The sequence below is a fragment of the Equus przewalskii genome, chromosome 16, assembly GCF_037783145.1.
Source record: "Equus przewalskii isolate Varuska chromosome 16, EquPr2, whole genome shotgun sequence".
Taxonomy (NCBI): domain Eukaryota; kingdom Metazoa; phylum Chordata; class Mammalia; order Perissodactyla; family Equidae; genus Equus; species Equus przewalskii.
In genome coordinates this window covers 30990891-31009654 of record NC_091846.1, presented here as the reverse complement: position 1 = coordinate 31009654, position 18764 = coordinate 30990891, and the positions used below count along the sequence as shown (strand labels likewise).

Sequence of the window (18764 nt, the reverse complement as noted above, 5' to 3'; positions counted from 1 at the left end):
TGCTGGCTACAACTGAAGAAATTTCTGGATACAATTTTCACAGAGAACATGATAGGTTTTTGAAAAAATTGCATGATATGATAGATTCTGATTTTTTTTCTTGATTGTCTTCATTATTTCTTCTGTGCTTAATCATAGCCTTTATTGAATTGGTATTTTTCCTTTCATACATGTCTGCTAATATAGGTTTTAAGCATCAGTTCTCTTAAATTATTTCCTAAATGAATGTAATCACATAGTGGAAAATAATTAAATCTAAAATAACAATTTAGGAATAGTAAGGAACCTCAGAGAACAGTATTAATTAACTCTTTCCTGCCATTAGTTTCCCTGTCACTACTGAAGTGTTCCAAATAGCATAATCATGTACTCATTTTTCCACTAGGGACTTGAGAACCAGACAAGCCCTAGTAAATTGAAAGGGAAACAAATTGATGATGATGAAGTGCAGCACTAAAAAATGATGGAGAGTGTAAAAAATCTGGAGGACAGCTTTTGTTTTCTTCCACAAAAAAAAGGAATTTAAATTGAAATTCCTAAGTGTTTAGAATTACATTTGACATCCCTCTTATTTCAGAAGATGTTATTGTATGCTATATTGTTCGGCTGCTTATATGCAAAAATCTATTTTAGATGCCTTTTAAATACATCTTTACTATGCACGTGCTCACTGTTTGGGGTTTTGATGCTTTATGGGTTTAGATACTGTCTCCCTCAACAATGTTAAAGCTTTCTAGGGGCATGGAGAACGGTCCATGCATCTCCACTTGCCCCCAGCACCCTGCTCTGCACTTTGCATACAGAGAAGCCTCATCACTGAGTATGTACCTGTTATCTGCTTGCGTGAATTTATCTACTACATCTATTTGATCTTTCATAGGCTCAAAGCCTCATGATTGACTTGGCCTCTTTATGTTTCATTAAATTTCAATTCTTAATACACAGTTTTACAAACAGAGGATGAAAAAGCCTTCTCGCTAAACTAGCACAAGGCATAAACACTTCAACCCTCCCACTCCACACTCTTGTGCTTCTACAGAAACACTTCTAATGTAAGCTTCTCCAGCAAAGGCTAGGACTTAACCTCCAACACTAGGGATATTCACTCACCTAGACTGTAGCGCTCTGTAGTTGCCGTGAATTTATTTCAATGCCAGCCAACTGTTACTGCTGCAGATAAAAAGATGCCCATGTTACCTGATAAAAGCCTTCTAACTTAGTGTAAAGAATATGTTTACATTAGCGACAAAAGATAATTTCCATTAAAACTTACATTATTTTAAAATTTTTGTTTTAAAATCAAAGATAAGGAATAACTCATGGAATAATTACAAAGTTAGAACAATAATATCACCACCTTTCCTACTGTCATTCCAGTCTCCTTTTAAATTAGGAAACTGTAAGCCCTAAAGAGGGGTGTGCAAGGTGAATATCGTGCTGTCTTTCTAGAACCAGATGCAAATCTCTAAGCCATTATATTAAAAGGAAATCTATTTTATAAAAAGTTCTGTTGGACATACCAAAGTAGCATTTAATCTTCTAAACTTATAAGGATCAATGTGACAAATTTGCATTTCATACAAGAGATGAGAAAAAGTGGGGTCTTCAGTTGTCTTTATTCTCCTCACTTTACCCTGAGATATGCTGGCACTTTAGTTGGTTTTTTCGTTTTTCAGGACTGAAAGACAGTGATATGAATAAAAATTAAAAACAGGAGCCATTGAATTTTATTATAAGGATGAATTATTTCTGTTTTCTAGAGCTTTCAAAAAAAGTCAGTTAATATTACAAAGCAGTAATTTAATGAATTATAGATAACATGATACCAGCAAGCCCAATAAAAAGACTTTATCACATCGAGAGGAACAAGTTCAAGATGAAGCTTCATCATAGATGGGACAAATAAACCCAAAGTATTCAAAGAGATTTATAGTCTTTCCTTCGTTCCCTTAAAAAAGAAATTTCAATACTCCAATTATTTTCTGGACTAAGTCCCAGCCAAACTCTTCTCTTATGTAACGCTCATCAAATTACTCCTTATTAATCTTAATTCCATCGAATTAAACCTTCTAGCCTTCCTTCCTGCTTCAAAGAATCATTAGGATTTCTCCCTTAGATTATAAAAGAACTAAGTTATGCTGCGTCAGTTTCACCAAGCTCTTATTTTTCTCTGATAGGAATTGTAAACTCAAATGATGCTGAAGGAAAAAAAATAATGCTACTTATAATATTTTGGTGGACCAACATTACTAGAATATATTATTGTAATTTTACCACTTGTACCAAACATTGCATCATTCTCACTTGTTCCATGTATCTTTGAATAAATTTTCCTGTCTCATCTGTGCTCTTCTATCTGTGCTATGGACTAAAATCTTGAATCTCTCATTCTTTCCTAAATTTATGTCTTTCTCTTATCCTACCTTTTGACTCCCTGTAGGATGCAGGAAGCTCAGTAGTGAATTATTTAGTGTCCATTTGGCTGAATCTCAAACAAGTGTTTATGTGTCAGAGACATATAGCAATAGAAGGGCAAATAGTAAGATTATAATAATGTAGAATTTAAATAGTAAGACAATATTTGAATATAAAATGGTCTGGCCTGGATCTGCCTAAACCATGAATTGACATTTTCCATATCATTTGCCTGTGTTTATTTGCAAATTGGCAAATAAAATAAAGGGTTTTTTCTTAATTATTGGATGTAAAGTTTTATGAAAACTTATTACTTTGCATTCAGATTTATATCTAACTTATTTGGTGCATTTATTAATTTGTACTAATGAAGTAACATTATAAAAAATATCAAAGCGAAAATAAACATATATCATAATTAATTGATTGATTTTTTCTTGCAATTTACCTTTATCTCTCTAATTGAATAACTAGAATATTACACCTCCACACAATATTCTAAGACTGAGTAGAATGGAGATTTTATTTCACATCTTCCTCTTACTTCACCATATTCTCTGCAAGCCAGTTTCCCAACCTGTAGAATAAGCAAGATAAGATGACAGCTCTCTCTGGAGTGTATCAAAACACGCCAGAGCAATAAAAACTGCGATGGCAAAGATTAAGGTTTCTGACCCCAATTGTGGCATTTCAGCTTTTTAAAGAGCCTCTGGAGAATGGCCTGGAACCTGCCCTCTCTGTCTTGCTCTCTCTTGTCAGTGCACAGGGCGTTTCACAAACACTGTGAAACTGAGAAATCTCTCTTTGAGAATGGAGCCCTAGGGATGATTTGAATCTTTTAACCCGCTGGCAAACTTCTCCATCCTGGAGGATTAATCGGCCCTTCAGTCGAGAAACTTTTGAAGACTTGAAGGTAAAGTTACAGGCATCCACGTCGAGCATATGGGGGACACTTTAAAGGGACAAGCACAGATTCTTACTTAAAAGAGATTATGACTGAATCATGGAAGTAAATGATACATGCAATCAGAATAGATATGATCATATTAAGAATTAAGTGACTGCTGGCATGGCCATTCATTTCCCATTGTGTTTAAGACACTATATTAGGCACAAAGATGGGTTAGGCACACGGCCTTCCCTCATGGATCCTTACATTAGAAATAAGAAATGGACAACCATGTATAGGATAGAATATAGTCAATGGTAAGTAACATAAAAAGGGTATGAATCAACATCACGGAAGATCACAAGAGAAAGGAGTTACTTTCACAAAAAAAATCAAATAAGACTCTCTAGGGAGAGTAGGATTTGAGCAAGGCTTGAAGAACTGTTAGAACTTAACTATGGGAAGTAGATAAAGAAACGACCATCCGCAAAGAGAAAAACAAATGTGGCAGCAATAAAAGGGCCTTGAATGCCAGAGTTTTACCTTCATTCTTCAAAACAGGATTTCCAAAACTGTAAAGAACATTAATGTCCATTGAGACGTAAATGGATATTCCGTTGGAAATAAAGGCGTCTCCAAAAGAATTACATTTGTGAAAGGTTAAATACGCTATAGATCAAGAGCTCTATAGAGCTGGGGGTCATGGAGTAGAGACTGTTATTAGGACTGCTACCATCACTACCACCACTAACAGCTGTTGCCTCTGAATAGGAGCGGAAGCCAATGGCATGTGAGGATGAGGTGCTGTGGGTTTGTGAGCGAGGACAGCCTGACTGATGCTGTATCTTGGAAAGGTAACCAGCAGTATTTTGGATAAAAATAGAGTAGATCCCGTGATGTTTTTCTAAAGTAGAGGCTGGATAGTGTCACTTCTCTAGTTAATACTTTGAAGTGACTTCTCAACTCACTTAGAGAAAAAGCCAAAATCCTTACTCTGCCTTTGAGGCTCTAGGTCTGGTCTCTATCTCCCTGATGTCATCACCTATCCCTCTCTCTGTCTCTCTCTTGAAAATTCTGCCCCACCCACACTGTCCTTTTCCCACACAGGGCACCCTCACATGCCTTGCTATTCCAGGGAACAGTTTCCCAGATTTCTACATGGCTCATTCTCTCATTTCCTTCAATTGTCTGCTCTAATTCACTTTAACTTTATTATCAATGACCACTCCATTGGAACTTTTGTCTAACTTTCAGTCCTCTTACCCTGCTCAGTCGTACTTATCACTCTTATCATCCGATCATATACTACACATTTGTTTATTTCTTTGTTGTGTGTCTCCCACACTAGAGTGGCTGCTCCAAGAAAAAAGGGACGTCTGTATCCCTGGTACCTAGAACCGTGCCGGGCACCTAGTAATTACTCAATAAATAGGTATAGAAAGGAGCCAATGGAGAGAAAACTAAAGGTGTGGAGACTAATTAGAAAGCGTTTTGTAATATTGAATGTAAAACAAAATAAGGGCTTAAACTTAGGTAGGAAAGACTGAAACTTACCTACAAACAGTTATTTCAGGCATGTATTACAGTGGAGAGGGATGAGCTGTGAAGGCAGATGGTCTCTGGATCAAATCCTAGACTCCCAACCTAGTAGTTTCAGGACCACATGTAAAATACTTCATCTCTCTTAACCTCAATTTTCTCCTCTGTAGAAGAGGGAAAATGTCCCCTTTTTAGATTGCTATAGGTTATAGAGAAAATGTGTTGTCTACAGTAGGGCCTAGGTGCTAGCAGTGACATCTTTACAGTGTCACATATTTGAAGATATTTTTAAAATAGGAGTAGATGTTTTATCTGTGTTTTCATAGAAGTTTTTAAGTTGTGCCAAATAATGCACAATCTTTATGTCTTTTGTAATGTCTGTAGTTTTGTCTTTTGTTTTTTGGGTTTTTTTTGCTGAGGAAGATTAACTTTGAATTAACATCTGTGCCAATCTTCCTCCACTTTATATGTGGGTTGCCTCCACAGCATGACTGTTGAGTGGTGTAAGTCCACACCCAGGATATGAACCTGTGAACCTGGTGAAATGGAGCTGCCAAACTTAACCACTATGCCACCAGGCTGGCCCCTGTCCATAGTTCTTAGTATGATCCTATTACTACTATTTTATTATTGAAAACAAATAGAGACATACCTTGGAGATATTTCGGGTTTGGTTCCAGACCACCACAATATAGCGAATATCATAATAATATTAGTGAGTCACGCAAATTTTTTGGTTTCCTGGTGCATATAAAAGTTATGTTTAGCCTATACTGTAGACTATTAAGTGTGCAATAGCATTATGTCTAAAAGGACACTGTACATACCTTAATTAAAAAATGCTTTATTGCTAAAAATGTTAACCATGGTCCGAGCCTTCAGAGAGTTGGAATCTTTTTGCCAGTAGAGGGACTGGTAAATATCTGCGAATTGCATTTATATATCTATAATAACAAAAACTTCCACTTCATCAACATGAATGATGTGATTTTAATACTAACCAAACAATTTGAGGTATATTTATATCTAATGTGTTTTAACATCTTAGAAAGCAGGCTCAGAGTGGTAAAGTCACTTGTTCATTGTCACACAGCATATAAATGAAAGAACTGGGATTCAAATTCAAATATTTCTGGAATTCAAATTCATCTCATGATGTTTTCATATACTTATATTTTATAGTTTCTGAGTTGACAGCTTTTTCCTCGGGTGAGGTCCATCTCTATTTTAGTTTTTAAAACTTTAGCTTCCCCTCTGCTTACTTCATTTTATACCATCTACCTAAAATGGCTATTCATGTTAGCTCTTTCTTCACAGACTTCTAACAACTTCCTACTTCACTTTGATCCAAAAATAAATGTTAGATTATGACCTTTAAACATTTACTCCAAATTGTCGTTTCTGCCTCTTATTTACCATCTAAGTTTACGACCCTTTGAACGTAGCTCTGCAAATGATTCTGCAGCTCAGAACCAGCGGCTCTCAAAGTGTGGAGGAGGCAGAAATAAGGGAAAATAAATTCGCATAACTTGGGGACATTTTTTCAAATTCCCACCCCTTTCCATTCCCAGACATTCCCAGGCCAGGGGCTCCAAGCACCAGAACTTGTGAGACCACTCCAGTATTTAATACACCCCTCACTTCACACCTCACGGCTGAGAGTAACCAGCCAGGAGAGTAAATTTTTTTGATTTTCTGCTCTGTATCGTCAGTGTCTAGCTTAACACCCATGTGGCAGCAGCGTCACTATGTTTCATGTTCTCTTCCACTTGGCAAGAGAGAAACAGAAAAAGAGTGAGAGAGAGGAAGGAAAGCTCTCATCTGCGAGAGTTAAAGGTTCATTAATGGATGAGTTTGAACTCTACACGAGTCTAAAAAGAATATTATATATGCGTTTTTTGAGAGAAACGGTGACAGTTTTCTAGGTAGACACTGGAAGAAAATAGCATGAACAGAATGCGCATAAGATTGAGGCAACTGTTCTGTAAAGGACAGAAAGGAAATTGGTGTGCTGGAAAGTAATAACACATACGTATGTTAGTAATTTAAATCGGTACGTTGGTAACAAGTCTAACTTGTCTTCCATTCTTTTTTCTAGCTCAGGTCTAGCAACATGGGATTTGAGGCTTATGATTTCCACGTTCTAAATGTTTTCAAGATGAAAAATTTTTAATGTATTTATACACTTTTCACATTACAGAGTGTTGATTCCCATCTCAATGAGAAGTACAGCTGTCTACTGACTAAGCTATTGTACAAACCTTCTGTGATCTTCCTTGTCTTAAATCTTTTTACCTGGTTTGTCTGTCTGAATGGGCCTGTGCTCACCTGGCCTCTTACTATGGAATTCAGCAAAGATCTTCTTTCTTCAGTGACCTTCCTGTGACCCCTACAACCTCGGGTTAAAAATGTCTCTTATGCTCTCCTAGCATCCCATTATTTTCTCCCATTACACTAGTCATAGACTCTGGTGCAGTTGCCAACTTACTTATTTGTCTCGGCCAGTAGGGATACCCTCCTTGCAGGTAAGACATTATTTTTTCTTAAATTTGAATCACTTATTTTACTGCTTGATGCATTGTAGTTTCAACTGCAGGTACCAGTTTTGAGAAAGAGAACTAGCATCTGTAGTTTAAAAAAAATCAAACTTAAAAACCTGTTGCCGTAAGTTAAGGGTAACGGGACCTTTGCTGAAGGGAAATTGAGGGGACTTAGTCTCACGAAGTTGAGTGTGAAAGAGATACCTACTCTCTAATGTAGCCATCTGCTCTGATAAAGGAGTTGGGAACAGTCTTAAATATCTTTTTTTAGGTATAGAAGAAATAAAATGTTCAACAAATTTCTACTTCAGTATATTTTAATTTTAGCTCTTTTTTGAGTAGCTAAATGGAATTTTTTCTTTGTATATGATAAAACATATACATCCATTTAAATTCATTCAATGTTTATTGAGAAAATACTATACAGATTGGTTCTGAGAGCACTAGCTTCTGGATGAATGATTGTTCTGTTACAAGAGGATCCAGACCTTCTTTGTTAGAAACTCTGTGAAACAAAGATATACAAATTATTGGAGATAAAACGTGTCTCAAAAAGTAAAAGAGATTCTTTTCATTTAGTTTAGGAAATAAAGCAAGATGAATGAGCCACATGTATACATCATCCTGAGCGTCACTGAAGGTTGAAGCGACAAGTTATACACAACAGATCACTGTCCTTTGGCTTAGTATTTATTTCTTAATGTTTTCTCTCTGATCAGTTTTAGTTCCCCATTTAATAATATTATTATAACCTGTTACACCATATGGATGTTGAATTAACTTTGTCTTATTAAGGCATCTAATTTGATGTGTAGAAGTTAAATAAACTTTTATTTATTTTTATTGGGGAAAAAGAGGTATAATGAGGAGCCTTCCCTGCCACCCAGCCCACCTCCAAGGAAATACTGTGGCTTAGAACTCGCTTGGTTGAAGTCAATTACAAGGGCAGCAGTTTTATCTGCAGAAGAGTGCCAAGCTCTAATAAAGGCACCTCCTAGGTACGATAATTATAAAATTAGATGAAAACATTTATTATGTTCACAGCAAATTCTTTGTGAAGCAGAAGATGCTGGAGCTGAAACACAGCCAGCTTTGGTAACAGCATGCAAACAACCTTCAGAGTCAAAAATCATTCAAAAATGTCTAATCCCATAACTGGATCAAAGCTGGCAGGTGCTCACTACACAGAACATTAATTTGAGAGATTTAGAGGGGATTTTAAAGATAACCTTCTGTGCCAAATATGTTAAGAGCAATGTGTCTCAGGATAAAAATACTGAATATTTCATAATCTGTAAGAAGGATGAAATACAAAATGTGAGCAAAAGAATATTTTCAACTTCAGTGTAATTGTACAGTTTTCAATAGGTTTCTTGTTTATACTGTTGGAGTGGAATCTGTGTAAGAGCACAAAAAAAATCTGAATTGTTTCAGTTCATGTACAATAAAACTGCAATACAATAATCAGAATGATGAATCATAACCTGAAGATATTTAATGTGCCAACAGCAAGAACGTGGTCCTAGGAAGTAGTAATGAACATCTAGATAAGGACTTAGAGGGACAGTACTGGTAAAATCATCCGCTGTTCCATCCCAAGTTTCCCACCATTGCAATGAGCTAGTAAATTTCCCACTGCCACTCAAGCCAATTTAACAATCTTATGTGTAGACTTCAACACTTACCTGTGTCTTCCAGTGAGTTCTAAATCACTACCTTAATCAACTAAAATTCAGCAGGGGAAAGGGCTTATAGAAAGCTAAGAATATATACCGAACAAAATTAAATGACCAAAACACGTAGCATATATTTGATCTCACTAAGAAATGTCATAAGTGACATTAATCTGATTTAAAGTTATAAGATTTTGTGGATCAAAGGGGTAAATGATTTTCTAAAATTGTGTTATCCTTTAATATGTATCCTTGGTTACAAGAGCTTGAAAACACCAGCTTAAAAATGTCACACAAGAAGCCTGTAGGAAGATCTAGGAAGAATATAGAATTGATTAGTGCTCCAAGGAAAAGGAACGAAGAGTTTAGAAAATATTTGATAGTACTTTTTCTAAATGTGGACAAAATATTCTCCCATCAAAAGGACGTTAGAAAGAGCATGATTAAGCAAATCAAACAGATTGACAGAAAAGTTATATGTGTCTGTGTCTTTAGTACTTCCTAATCATCTAATACTTCCTAGAAATAGACCAAGGTGAGTGAGTGCATGCAAAAAATTTAATTCTTTAAATTTCATCAGGCTAACTTGGATTCACTTCTGTGATATGCAATCAATTATATATAAGATCTTATTTCTACTTCAGATTTACTCTCTTCTTTCTTGACCTGCTAACTGATCAATTTCTTCAACCACGCCTTTGTGAATAATTTCAATTCCGTTTTCAATTTCCATTTTTGAACCCACCTAGCAAATCCAAAGCTGAAACAATCCAACAGACTGATTTCTTTATTCTGATACCCGGGCAGTTGAGTCCAACTAGAGAAAATCACAAAATCCTCAGAAAGTTACTTCTATAAATTGAGCTCAACAGGGCCATTTACCTTGCTCACCAATTCTCTGTTCTGATAAAGTTTTTCTCCACTTTTCGTAATATCTCATCAAACCATTTCTTATCTCCTCAACCTTCCTACCCTATTACCCTCCCACTCATTCTTAGCAGAATATCTTGTCTCCTACTTCACAGAAATATAGAAGTAATCAGATAAGAACTCCTTTGAATTCCTGACACACCTCATCTACAAAAGTGATGGTGTATTATGACTAAGTTCTTTCCCTCATTACCAAAGAAAATATCTCATTCTGACTGAGGCTAACTCCTTTACTTGTTCTCTGGATTCCATGAATGCTACCTCAGGAATTTCATTCCAATTATTAAAGCTTTTTTCCCCATACTTTCTCTCTTTTTCTACTTGCATTTTTGAGAAATCATCACGTGTTTCCCAATTGTTCTTGCACTTCAAGTCTCCTCTAGTTTTATTTCCCTCTCTATTACATGGCATTGCCGAGCTTCTTGAAACAGGCATCAAAAATGTCTACATCTGATTCTTCTTTTCCCATTTATTCTTCAAGTCTTGGCAACATCAACTTCATCCTTTACTCATCCACTGAACAAGCTCTCAGCAAGACTATTCCTGAGTTTTTATTTCTATATCCAATGAAGACTTAGTTCTTATTTATCTATTACAATGAGCATTTAGCATTGTAAACCATACCCTCCTCCTTGAAACCAAAATTCTCTTAACTTTCTCAAAGTTAAGCTCTTCTGATTCTTCTGCTACCCCACTCCTTCTCAGCCTCCTTACAGATTTGCCTTAGTGAACTCATCCGTTCACAGGACATCCGATCCTGTGTGCTGATAGCTCCTTTGACAGATTCTGCAGCAACTGTCACTCGTTCAGGTCACATGACTCACTCAACACACCTGTAGCATGGCGTTCTGTACACTAACCAATGAAAGGATGAAAGTGAAATATCTAGATTCCCTTCCAATCACGAATCTTCATTTCATTAGCTCCCACAAAACCAATTTGTATGCAAGTCTTAGAACCCCAACGTTCCTCTGGAAGTATGGTTAGAGAGAGATTTTGTAGAGTCTATCCTGTCTTTATAATGTTTGAGTGAGAAGCTAAAGCTTAAATATCAAAGGCAAAATTTGAAAATATGAGAAAATACAGGAGAATAGCTTCATGATTTTTTGTTAGGGAAGATAATAAAAAGATGAGTTTCAAACCAGAAACATGTTTACAACACTTCTAACTGAAAAAAGATTAGTATCAGAATTATTAAATAAACCCTTTGAATAAAGAAGCAAAATGGGTATAATAGGCAAAATACGGAAACCAGGTACTTCATAGAAAAGAAAATCCCAACAGCCTCAGCATGCAAAAACGTATATAATATCATTACAGAAAAGTGAAATGCAAATTAAAATCCCAAGGAGATGTAAATTAATATACAATATATTTTCAGAAGTTAAGACGTCTGGCAATACCAAATGTTGGCAGCAATGTTAAGCAATGGGACTATCACACTGGCATCAGGCCAATCCTAATAACAGGCATCTTCTTTAGAGAAAACTTCACTTATAAGCCCCAGAAAATGTGCATAAGAGTGCCTGAAGTTGTATTGTTAATAGCAAGGGAATAAGAAAATCCTAAATGCTCATCAATATTAGAAGAGATAAATTGCAATGTCTTTATACAAAATATACTATGTAACCATAAAATAAATGAAGCATCATTCTGTGCATCAATACGGATGCATCTTGAAAATCATGTTGCTCAAAAACAGTTATATAAGAAATTCATAAATAGGAAAAAACAAATAAAATACAGCTTTTTAGATGTATGTGTATGTATATTAGAAAGGAAATCTAAAGTATGTTTATACTACTACATTTAGCATTATAACGACTACTAGGGTGTGTGACAGAGGAAACTTGGATCTGTTAGGACTACATACTGGCCTCAAAGATATTCACGTTATTCTGTTTTTTAAGCTGAGTTGTGAGCGCATGAGTGCTTTCCTCTTATTATCCCTGAAACCTATGAAAATGTTACTTCACACGGCAAAGTGACCTTCAGATGTGATTAAGTAAGTTAAGGATCTGGAGATCAGACGTTATGGTGGACTGCTCAGGTAGACTCAATATAATCACAAGTTTCTTAAAAGTGGAAGATGGAGGCAGAAGAGAGAGGCAGAGGAAGATAAGAGTTTGGAAAAAGGCATAGAGAGGTACAAATTTGTTGGCTTGAAGATGGAGAAAGGGGACATGAGCCAAGGAATACAGTCAGTCTCTAGGAGCTGGAAAACACAAGGAAACAGATTCTCCCTTAAGCCTCCAAAAGGAACACAGTCCTGACAACACCTTGATTTTAGTCCAGTAAGACCCAGTGGGGATTTCTAACATTCCGAGCTCTAAGATAATAAAATTGAGCGGTTTTAAGCCACTAAGTTTATGGTAATTTGTTATAGCAGCAGAAGGAAACATCCATCTCTCCAGTTCTAAATGACCTGCGGGAACTGCTGAAAGACAAAGCGGAGAAATTACAGCAAATGCTGCTGCTGCCGCCACCATCACTACCACCACCACTCAATTTGTGGTTAGCTCCTGCAAGTCATTTTGCAAAAACTGGCTGCGTATATCCTGTATTTAAATTCAGCAATAAATTCATAAGGCCAGGATCATTGTTTCCTGTGGACAAACAAGGAAACTAACGCTCTGGGGGGGTTAAGAGAATTATCAATTGTTAAAAGCCGTGCTGCTGGCTAACTTGTATGCGACTAAAATTATTTAATAATAAAAATAAATTTTATTTATGAGACCACTAGAGATAAAATGATGTGCTTAATCTGTAATTCAATTAATTATCTAATATTAAATCTATACATTATTATGCATATACATTATAATTAACATTGCTATGAATATAATTACATATATAAACATATAATTCTGTTGAAAGACTCCTATCTGATAAGTCAACATTTACAAAAACATCAATCACAGGTGAAAATTCATCAAAATGTGGACATGGATCCTAAGAAAAGCTAACAATTAACTCTACAGGAGTAGTCTTCTAACTCAAATAATTGTGATAAAAGGAAAAGAATCATTTGTGAATAGTTCTTATTCAAACTACTTTATGCATGTATTGAATTATATGTGAATATTGGTTTAGTAATTTGCTCTAAATTTCACTCTGCTAGAATGCCACAGGGAAGAGTGTAATCTAGATCTCTGAAATATATTTCTCATTTTTCCATCAGACTCAATCACTATAACATTTTTACTTTGATCCTCATACAAGAGAAAGTGACAGGTTACAGAGAAAGTAAGAATAAGACTGAGTGAGTCAGAAAGAGAGAGAGAATCCAAGAGGGTGGGTTTGGATTGAAGGAGGAACAACATGGCAACATTGAGAAGAAGATGTTAAGTTACTGGCAATATTTCTCTATTGTAGCATTTATTTTTTCAGATTTATAAAAATCTCAAATCAAGCATTGAAGAGAACGGTTTACAAATGCAGAACTTTTTAAAAAATAAGATCAAAAGGAGATCAAAGACAGCATAAAAAAGAATTAAGTTTAAAATGGTGGATGGAGATCAACTTTCCATTTTCGCTGTTATTTAGAGGCAATTCAGGGTCCAATTTCAACCGCACACAGAAACATGAATTGATTTTAATGGCATGTATGGAAAAAAATTTGCCTCAGATACTCTAACAAAAAGACTCCAAGAAAGTAGTTATGCCTACAATGGTGTTATTGGTCTGTGCCTCAAAACGAATTGTAGAGTAAAAGAGAAAGTATTCGAAGAAAGAAAAGTCAGGTTGGTACTTGGAACTCTGGTGCAAAAATCCCTCTATTATCATTAAGTCCTAACTTTTAGCCAAATAGTTGTCAGTTTAAGAAGTACAAAATGACATCATGTTTCTACAGCTCACACCCCTCAGAAACAAAACTGATATATTCACCTGAAAGATACAGGGGGAGAAGTTTAAAAATAAATATGGAAAATGGGTGTTTGCTTGTATTTGCTTTTAAAGAAGCTGGCAAATAGCTATAAACTTTTACAAAAGTAGAGTTGATCTAAATTCAATATATATCTTCTGCTTTATAAAAGTTCACATGCCCAATGTTTACTCACTTACTCTAAACTTGTTTTTCCTTGCATATTCTTGACCAAATCCTTATGAATTTTCAAGTGATCAGGATCAAATAAATATTGAAAAGTAAATAAAGGCATTTCTAATGCTATAAAAGAGATATGGTGGATTTGCACTCCTGCAGAAAATCCATAAAGAAAATGTATTCTCGTTAAACAAGACCTTCTCACAATTTTACTCTCCTTCAGAAAATTTCATTCCATAATTGAAAGCTGGAATCTTCCTCTTGCTGATTTTGTAGTATGTGTGATAGAATTTAGTCTATCTATTCATGTTTCTGGATATTAATATTCTGAAACATCTCTAAGTAGAGTACGTGACGTTTGGATGTTGCTGTTTGGGCACAGGCACAATTGGCCTGGGAATTATTCTGTTCAGACCTTGAAAATTAAGTTTTTACTTTCTCTCTCTTTTTTTTTTAAAGTTGCCATGTCACAAACATAACAGACATCCTCACTCCATTCCTGATCCTCCCCCAACTGCAAGTTTATCACATCCCTGATTCCCAGCACCATTGGGATCAAGGATGTGATGAAAATCTCTGATTGCTTATAAAGTGGAGAGACGCTGGTCAAGGGTTTGAGAGTAAGCAGGATATAAGAAATAGGGTAAGGATTGGAGGTCCCATGAAATTTAGGGATGTGCAATTTATATCTCATATAATTCATAAGAACAGTTCCTTTACCTTTTTTCACCAACCCTTTTGTTACAGCTGCATAAAAACAGCTGTCTCTGTTAGAGACCATCAGAAAACAGATGGTACCCTCAAAAGGTAGTTAAAGACAGTTGTGGGAAGAGGCTTTCACACATGTGTAGTCAGAGTTAAAGGAAATGATATGGACTGCTGGAACATTCCAGAAGTAGCAGCCATGCAAAGCTGTGATGGTCACAGCTCTGAACCCAGAACGTGTGGCTATAGCTGAGTTCTGAACTCATCCAATTAAAAGACAAGGGAACTCATTTGAATCTGTAGATTCGGGACAACTTCTAGGAGCAAAGAAAGTAGCGGAGAGCAGTAGGGAGTGGATCTGGGATGGAAAATGAGAATACCTAACACAACTCTCTCATTTTGCCCCTCAGGATACATTTTTCTTTGTCTGCCTATCAGTTATCATATTATAACTGGTTGATATCAACCTAATCACAGTCCTACCTGAAATCTAAATTGAAACTAGCCACTATCAGCATATTCTTCTATATGATAGAAATGGAGGAAAATAGGATGAGGGAAAATACAAATAATTAATAGAAAATATAGATTATCCTTTTAGCAAGAAAATGTGGGCTCTCTCTTACCCTTGTTGTTATTTATTTGTTTCCAGATTTGCAAGATTGGCTAATACCAGGATCACAATCTCATGATAGTATCATGGTAATACCAGGATCTCATTGTCACCCAGTAGCACACCGTCAAGTATTCAGTCACTGTCAGGCCCAATGGCAAGCATGGAGCTGCTTTTCAAACATGGAATAGTTGTCTCCAGAAGAGGACATGGTCTTATTTCAAAGCCCTAGGGGTCTGCACTGTGATTACCCTATTGAGGCTTGTCAGAGGCTCCTGTAATATTCATATCTCCCAGAAACTTCCACCGCCATAAAACTCAAGTAGCGGGCCAGTTTGCCTGCAGCTTGGATTTGCTGTAAAAAGACCTTATACAGATACTTTCTATACTCTTTCAAAAACAATATAATAAATGTGTTCTCTTGGCAACTGCAACGGCTTCTATATTTAAGGAAATACATTATTTTCATCAGAAAAAGATATCAGATCTTTTTAAAGTTTTCTTGAACAAACTCAAAAGAGGGATTTTTCCTTGGTTCCACCCTTGTTCCTTTCTACCCCAGCCCTCACTTATTATTTTCCCAACTCCTTCCTACAAGAAAGCCCTCAGCTCATTTTCCTGCAAAACATATGCAAACTGAGGTCACCAGTAGAGTCCTCTCTGAAATGGGAGAAGTCTGCTCATTCAGGCAAGATAATTGCTTCTTCTGTTTCCTCGTTCAAAGAGTGATGATTACTCAAATGAGGGTTGAAAGTCTTACTTCTTCAGAAAGTGACTTTATTTCAGTATTTCATTTTATATTGTGAAGGTCTGTACCACAGAATCTTGATAAAGTACTTTGAGAAACTCTTTGTGGAGCAGCAACGTTAGCCAAGGTGCGATTCACATTAGGTTTTCTGTATTAATTAGAGTCATATGATTGGCATGCCTAGGATGATATGATGTCTATTTTATGCACTGCAGCTCGGATAAAAATGGTTGGAAATGCAATAAGGAGAATTAGGGGTTATGCTGTGGAAATTTACTTCACCAATTTGAATATTTATCTTATTGTAGGCCTCCTAGGAGATTTCAAGTTTAACTCAACATATGGTCTGGAAATTTAAAATTAAATTTATTTGTATAAATTTGACACAATAGGAGTTAAGCTCAAATGAAGGATATAAGCATATGGTGGATTTTCCACTAATTGAGAGCCTTACTCTATGAGAAGTGAATAGAAGAGGGGTTTGGTAGCTTTAGCTTCCTTTTTATGACTATATATAACTGAACAGATTACTTATATTCTTTGCTGGTTGTTATTCTAAAGCATAGGTGAAAAAGATATTTTTACCAAAGCACATGCAAAGAAATAACTGTTCCGCTGAACAAAAAACAATTTAGATTCATGTGTGTACATATATATACATCTTCGTAAATAGCTATATGCATATACATACTCATATATTCATCTACACATATATTTCTGCTCCCCCAAAAGATATTTCTCTTTTTCTCAGCTTTATTGAGGTATAATTTAAAATTAAATTTATAAGATATTTAAAGTATAAAATGTGATGATTTGAAGAACGCATACATTATGAGATATTCTTCTTTAAAAAAACAGTAGATTTCCATTTTGTGGGACTCTCTAATCTCGAGACATCTTTGGTGGGAGACATAATTCAGCCTACCACACAGCTCCCACTGACTTTTCAACCTTCTCTAACCTAGCTTCCGCTCCCATCACTCCCCTAAAATCATCTTGAATAAATTCACCAAGGATCTGAATCTCTTGAGTGTAAAAAAACATTTTTAGTTCTCATATTCTTCCCAGCTTTTGAACCATTTGACAACTTTTTTTTAAGAAGAAAAGCTTTCTTCTTGAAAGACTTTTTCCTTAGCTTCCTTGACACTGTACTCTTATGGATTCATTGGGCTCACTTTCCCTTTACTTATTGTTCGTACTTACTAATTTTTAAACAAAGAACACACTTTTCAGAACTGGTTCTAACTCATAAATGCGGTGGAGATACTTGCCTCTGTCGTACACTCTCTACTTGGCTGTTCTCAGAAATGTAGGCATAGACTTTAAGCTGAATGGTTTATTTGTTGTAAATTAAACATTAAGTAAAACGGCTTAGGGCCACAAACTTTCCAAACAGTCAAAAAAATCTTTATTTCTGCTTGGTTAAGTGACAGAGCCAGGAAATAGTTAGAGATTCTGCCACCCTTTGTCCTAGCCTCTTCACTTCTCACTGTGTCCAGGCTCCTTCTTGATTTTGCTGACACTGCAACGTTCCATTACCATAACAACGTCCACGGCATCAAGGAATAGCTCTGGATGAATTCTGCCAGCTTCCTGAGCAATATGGCCGCCGCACAAACCTTAGACCTCCAAAATAGCTGGTTCTCAATATTGAGACTCCAAGATATCTGTTTCCTTTGGGCCTAGACAATTTCCCTGGGCTTCTCCTTCCAAACCGAGAGTGTATGTAGAGTTCTACTACGAAAAGTGGTGATAGTAGAGTTGTACAAAAATCTCCTCTTTTCTCTGCTCATTTCCCGTCATTCCTCCCTGGCATTTGTGACAGTTGTAAAGCCTCTATCGTTTTCTTTGTTAGTTTGTTTTTTCAATCTACTCTCATTTCCATTTCTAACCTACAAATTTTAGGGAATGAGTGGAAACTTTTATTTCTATGGCTGAAATGAGATTTTTCTTGTTTTCTGGGAAAATTGTTTTTGGTATTTCAGCACAGATCTTGGAACCAGAGAGCTGATGGCTCTGTTCAAGCTGCTGTCATTTTGGAAATAACACCACACACTAGGAATCTTTTTTTTTTTTTTTTTTTGACATACAACTTTTGCCATTTTTTTTTCAATCTGCATGCAAAAGGAAGCTAGGACACTCTCTATAATCAAACTATGTGACTCTCTGTCATCAGTTCTTAAATGCGACTTACAGGTTCTCTTTTATGCATAAGTATAATCCACAATGAAACATTTCCCGCAAACGGTGTCGTGAGATCCACAGGGTAAGGAAGCCCTAGGACTCACACATGAACAAGTTTTCAGTATTCATTTGAGAAAAAATTTAAGTATGCATTTTGTAAACAAAGGGGAAATAGTAAAATATGCATTTGAAAAGATATTGGAATGTACATTTTAAAGACAATGAGCAGTAACAGAAAAAAGATAAAGCATAGGTATAAAATATACATTTGAAAAGAAAGTCGCATTATTTTTATAGAGATATTTTATTTTAGAATAACTGAAATCAAATTATTTTTATGGGGGTGCTAATTTCCCTCATTACTGTCTGATCTGAACGTTGTAGGAAAAAATGATTTGATAAGCCAGATCTTGCATTTCTATTCCTGAGGGTATATTCTGGCTCTAAAGTTTATTATACATAAGTAAAAAATGTCTCTCAGAG

General features: G+C 35.8%; 1 long non-coding RNA gene across 2 annotated transcripts in view; it reads right to left on the bottom strand.

Annotated features, from left to right (window-relative positions):
• Positions 1-17626, bottom strand: part of LOC139076386 (uncharacterized) — a 31742-nt gene extending 14116 nt beyond the window's left edge. Inside the window, exons 1-3 of one of the 2 annotated variants that reach the window (XR_011527952.1) lie at positions 17369-17626; positions 1521-1678; positions 1111-1170 (exon numbers count right to left, since the gene is read on the bottom strand). This is a non-coding gene — a long non-coding RNA (uncharacterized lncRNA). The remainder of the gene's footprint in view (positions 1-1110; positions 1171-1520; positions 1679-17368) is intronic. The other variant, XR_011527951.1, reaches the window with a different exon arrangement.
• Between the last annotated feature and the right edge of the window lie 1138 nt (positions 17627-18764).